General features: G+C 41.7%; 1 non-coding gene across 1 annotated transcript; it reads left to right on the plus strand.

Annotated features, from left to right (window-relative positions):
• The first annotated feature begins 685 nt into the window (after window positions 1-685).
• Window positions 686-846, plus strand: LOC114698478. Its single transcript, XR_003735356.1, has one exon. It is a non-coding gene; the product is annotated as a U1 spliceosomal RNA (small nuclear RNA).
• The last annotated feature ends 4752 nt before the right edge of the window (window positions 847-5598 follow it).

Genomic DNA, 5598 nt, shown 5'->3' on the forward strand with positions numbered 1-5598 from the left:
TGTGTAAAAACCAGGCATGATGGTGCAGGAACTCAAGAAGTAGAAGCAAGAGGATCAGAAGTCCAAGGTCATACTCAGCCACATAGCAAGTTCAAAGCATGGTCTACATGCATATGAAACAAATAAAGCAAAGAAAGAGTAGAGTGAATATCATCGAAGTATATGATCCACATGTATGGAAATGGCATAGTCAAACTCATAGTTGAATGTTATTGACATGTATTAACAAAAACGGATAGAAACGTTTTGTGTAACGCTGTTAAGATTTGTATTTGCGTCATCCAGGCTTGGTGGCACAGGCCTGCAATCCCAACTACTTGGAAGACTGAAACAGAAAGATTGAAAGCCAAAGGCCTACGTGGTAAACTAAGATTACTAGGGATGCAACTTGGTGGAAGAGGTACTTGTTAGTTATGTGCCAGGCCATGAGTTCAACGCCCAGCACTGAAAGCAAATACGCATCTATATCATATATATATATATATATATATATATATGATGTATATGATGTATATGATAAATGGAACAAAAAAGACCAAAAATTAAAAGTTTTAACCTAAACCAAGAATTGATACCTTATTACTTAAGTATATAGATTATGAATTTAATTTCAATATGTTGAAATCAATTTTCATATATTTGAACTAAACTCTGCATAATCTTTCTCTGTATAAAGGTCACTCTCATACTTGCCGGGCCAAGGAGATGCCATGAACACGAAGGTGTTTTCCCAGGGTGGAGCCTATTCATCACACTCAAGATGTGCTGACCCCTGCGATTTCCCCGGATTCGGAAAACTCGATGGCGCAATTAGTAGTAGCGGGAGACTGTGTTCACACTCTCAGGGGGACAAAAAAAGTCCCTCTCAAAGAAGACAGGGTCCAGAGATGGCTCAGCAGGTAGAGGTCCTTTGCTGTCAAACCTGACTGCTCCCCAGCCCAAAAGGAGAGTAACTCCCCTAAGCTGTCCTCTGTTCTCCATGGTGTGCACACCTCCACACACACACACTCACATACAAAATACAAATAAATAAATGTAACCGAAAATATATAAGAGAAAGGAAACCACCTGATATGGACAGCTTTGACACGGAGTTACCCAAAAATGTTTAGAGTAACAGTATTTATTAGCCTTGGAGGGAAAATCATGATTAGTAGAACCATTCAGAACAAAGAAAGAAACCAACTTTTCCCAAGTTATCCAAGAGAGTGGCTTGTCTTTGGGGATATCTGTGGAAATATGTATCAAATTTGGGGTGTTGTCCATAAAAATAAACCAGGAAAAAAAAAAATCAACTTCCCACTACTGGGAGCTGTTACGTTTACTCTATTGCTACTTATACTAAAACGTAAATTTCTGCCTAGGTGGTGGTGGTAAATACTTTCAGTCCCGGTACCTGGGAGGCAGAGGCGGGCAGATCTCTGTGAGTTCAAGGCCAGCCTGGTCTACAGAGTGAGTTCCAGGACAGGCTCCAAAGCTACACAGAGAAACCCTGTCTCGAAAAACAAAACAAAACAACAACAACAACAAAGTAAACTTCTCTCGCTTGTCTCCTCCCCAATAAACCACATATTCCCACTACATTAGGGACCATTCATTTTAATAACCAGGACTTTCATTTTTTTCTTTGAACTTCTTGGGATGCTAATATATCATGTCACCCTTTTCTGGGTGAACCCTGTAACGTGTTTCATGGGCCTGAGATTAACCCTAAGATCTTTTTCCAGACATGCTCTTCACAAACACAAACGCTAACCCAAATAATTGGCTTCATGCCTTAGCTTCCTAGATTTATCCAGTCCTATAAGGATCTCTGACCTGCTTTCAATTGTTTACACTGGCCCTGACCTGGCACTCACAGCCACAGGGCACAATTTCTGGCATTTTCCCACATGCCCCACCCACTTCAACTGCAAACCAAGTCTGTCAAGGAAGAGCATTACACCTCAAGCTGGGAAGACTATTTGAAAATAATTCTGGGGCTGGAGAGATGGCTCAGTGGTTAAGAGCACTGAATGCTCTTCCACAGGACCCGGGTTCAATTCCCAGTACCCACATGGCAGCTCACAACTGTCTGTAACTCCAGTTCCAGGGTACCCAACACCCTCACACAGACATACATACACTAATGCACATAAAATAAAAATAAATAAATTCTTTAAAAAAAAAAAAGAGGGGGCTGGAGAGATGGCTCAGAGGTTAAGAGCACTGGCTGTTCTTCCAGAGGACCTGAGTTCAATTCCTAGCACCCACATGGAGGCTCACAACCATCTATAATGAGATCTGATGCCTTCTTCTGACCTGCGGACATACATGCAGGCAGACCACTGTATACATAATGAATAAATAAACCTGAAAAAGAAAGAAAGGAAGGAAGGAAGGAAGGAAGGAAGGAAGGAAGGAAGGAAGGAAGGAAGGAAGAAAGAAAGAAAGAAAGAAAGAAAGAAAGAAAGAAAGAAAGAAAGAAAGAAAGAAAGAAAGAAAGAAAGAAAGAAAGAAAAGAATTCTGGCTTAGTTGGTGTTCAGACTTCAAAAGCTACTCAATAACCATCTAACATTTCCTGAACTTTGGGTTTAAGGTCCTCCACTGAAAATGAGGAGTTTTAACAAAAATAGATGAGATTCCTACAGTTATGAAGGGAGGGATTGGCCAAAGTGTGATGTGCCCTAGGGGTCACACAGAAACATAAGAACTGTAGAGAAAGGGTAGGACAGAAAAGATTCCTCACTGGCTATGGAGTCAATGTGAAATGTCAGTGACTAGACCAATCTGACTCCATGATTGTTCCAATGTCAAGGGCAAAAAGTACTGTACAAAGACTTGGAGAATGGAGCCGGGCGGTGGTGGCACATGCCTTTAATCCCAGCACTCGGGAAGTAGAGGCAGGTGGATCTCTTTGAGTTCGAGGCCAGCCTGGTCTACAGAGTGAGTTCTAGGACAGGCACCAAAACTACACAGAGAAACCTTGTCTTGAAAAAAAAAAAAGACTTGGAGAATGGGACTGGAAAGTTGGTTAAGTGGTTAAGAGCACTTGTTGCTCTTGCAGAGGACCTGGGTTCAATGCCCAGTACCTATATGGTCACAATCATCTGTAACTCCGCATCTAGATCCAACACCCTCTTCTGACTTCCTTAGGCTCCAGGCACACGTGTTGCACATAGACACACAGGCAAAACATTCATACATAAGCAAAAGACTCATACACATAAAATAAATCTTTTTTTTAAAGAGTCTTGGAGAATAATATCTGACTGACTGTGCCATTTCCTGGGATTGAGAATACAAGATGATGTCCTGGTATTTTGATTATGTTGGCCAATTGAGTTTGGGCTGTAAGGAGTCTGAGATGCACATGGGATTATGAGGTGATGTCCAACATGACTAGATGAGAGAGGACAGCTCAGAACTCCATGAACGAGAATTTGCAGACTCGAGAGTCGTCAGCACATGCAGGTTTGAGTGAAAGCATTGCTCCAAGACAACATGAAGCCAGGGGAGAAGAAAGCAAGATGGCCTTCCAGAGTCTTAGGACCCTGAAGTACTGAGGAAAAGAAGGGGGGCCAAGAAAAACTGCCAGAGATCACTAAAATTAAAAAATAGGCATTGCATTTGTTTTGTTTGTGAATGAGGGGGAGAGTCGTTGTGGGTGGGTAGGTGTGTGGGTGTGGTGTGAATATCACGGTGTGCACATGGGGAGATGAGAAGACACCTTGTGGGAGTCAGTTTTCTCCTTTCATCATGGAATTGGACACTGACCAAGAGACCCGTTCAGCAAGCAGACAGCTATGATTTTATTGGGGAGTGTGAAGATATTCTTAGGACCTCTACTCTGTTTGAAGAAAGCGTTCAACATATAGGTCAGAAGAGAATGATATAAAAACAATCCCAAACTACAAATAACATGACAAAGAAACTCGGTATGGCAAGATCTTCTCACAGCAAGGAAGAAAGAACACAGGTGGTGTAAATGGCTGCCCAGGAGGGATGATGGTTTCTCCTTTGCCCCTTTCTACATGAGAATGAAGACCAAGCTATAGCCCCCCGCCCAGATGTCCACCTGAAAACAAGGCAAAGCAGATGTGCAGGAGAAAGTGCTGCACTTGGAATCAGGGTTCCATCAGCCCTACCACTGATACACCTTCTAAGATGGAAAGTTCTTTTCCCAGAAACTCAAGAGGGAAGGTTCCTCAAATAACCAGTCATGACTCACTAACTCTGTCTGTCTCTCTTTCTCTCTGTGTGTGCGCACAAGTGCGTGCGTGCGTGTGTGTGTGTGTGTGTGTGTGTGTGTGTGTGTGTGTGTGTGTGTGAGTGTTGTCCTGGCTGTCCTGAAACTTGCTCTATACAGCAGTAGACTGCTTTCAAGCTCAGAGTTCAGCTTGCTTCGTGCTTGGATTAAAAGAAAGGACCACCACACCTGGTAATTTTTTAATACTATTTTTCTTTTTAAAGGTTATAATATAGTTACATCATTTCTCCCTTCCCTTACCTCCTTCCCAACCCTCCCATGTATGTCCCACCTTGCTCGCTTTCAAATTCATGGCCTCTTTGTCTTTAATTGTTACAAATGCACATAAATACAACCTGCTCAGTCTGCATAATGTATATATGTTACTTGTATGTATATGACTATTTCAGAGCTGACCATTTGGTATTGGATAACCAACCGGTGTGCTCTTCCCTGGGGAACACTATGTCTCCCACTCACAGCATCCTTAGTGGCAGTAGCTTTTTGTCTCAGGTTGAAGCCTAGTTGAAACCTTCTCCTTCCCTATTAGCACATCTGCTGGTGTTGTCCTTATTCGGGTCTTGTTTAGGCAGCCATGTTGGTGAGCTTTCATGAGTATAACTTCTCTGACGTTTCTTTCTTTCTTTCTTTCTTTCTTTCTTTCTTTCTTTCTTTCTTTCTTTCTTTCTTTCTTTCTTTCTTTCTTTCTTTCTTTCTTTCTTTCTTGGTTTTCCTCTGAGATTTCTAGGAGACAGAATCTCACAACAAACTGCCAGTGCCTCAGGCCCTTACTGTCTTCCCCTCTCTTTTTCCACAATGGCTCCCGAGCTGTACATGGAGAAGTTGTGTTTTTGACGTATCATTTGGGACTGGGCTCTACACATCTTCATTTTGATGGGTTGTGGTTTTCTGTAATGATCTTTGTTGCAAAGGGAAGTTTCTTTGATGAGAGCCTGCCGTGATGTTTTAAAAATAAGTTTTATATGAAATAATTGGCTGTGTGGCTTTTAGTTGACTCACCATTCGGTTGTTATTGTTGGCCATGCAACATATTTCCTAGTTACAGCACAGCAATATACCAAACTCATACAGGACCAGGCATCAATTTTTTAAATACAAAAAAACTCAAAATGGGTGTGGTGGCATGTGCCAGCAATGCCAGCATTTAGGAGGCAGAGGCAGAAATGGATTTTTATTATTCAAATTCAGAAAAGCCAGGGCTGCAAACTGAGACCTTCTCAAAACAACAGCAAATAAACAAAAGCAAACAAGCAAAACAAAAAAAGTTCCAAAGGAATGCTGTTGTGGTTCTTGGACACTGGTTTTTGTTTTGTTTTGTTTTGTTTTTTTAACATAATCCTATCTTCTT

The sequence above is a fragment of the Peromyscus leucopus genome, chromosome 9, assembly GCF_004664715.2.
Source record: "Peromyscus leucopus breed LL Stock chromosome 9, UCI_PerLeu_2.1, whole genome shotgun sequence".
NCBI classification, from domain to species: Eukaryota; Metazoa; Chordata; class Mammalia; order Rodentia; family Cricetidae; genus Peromyscus; species Peromyscus leucopus.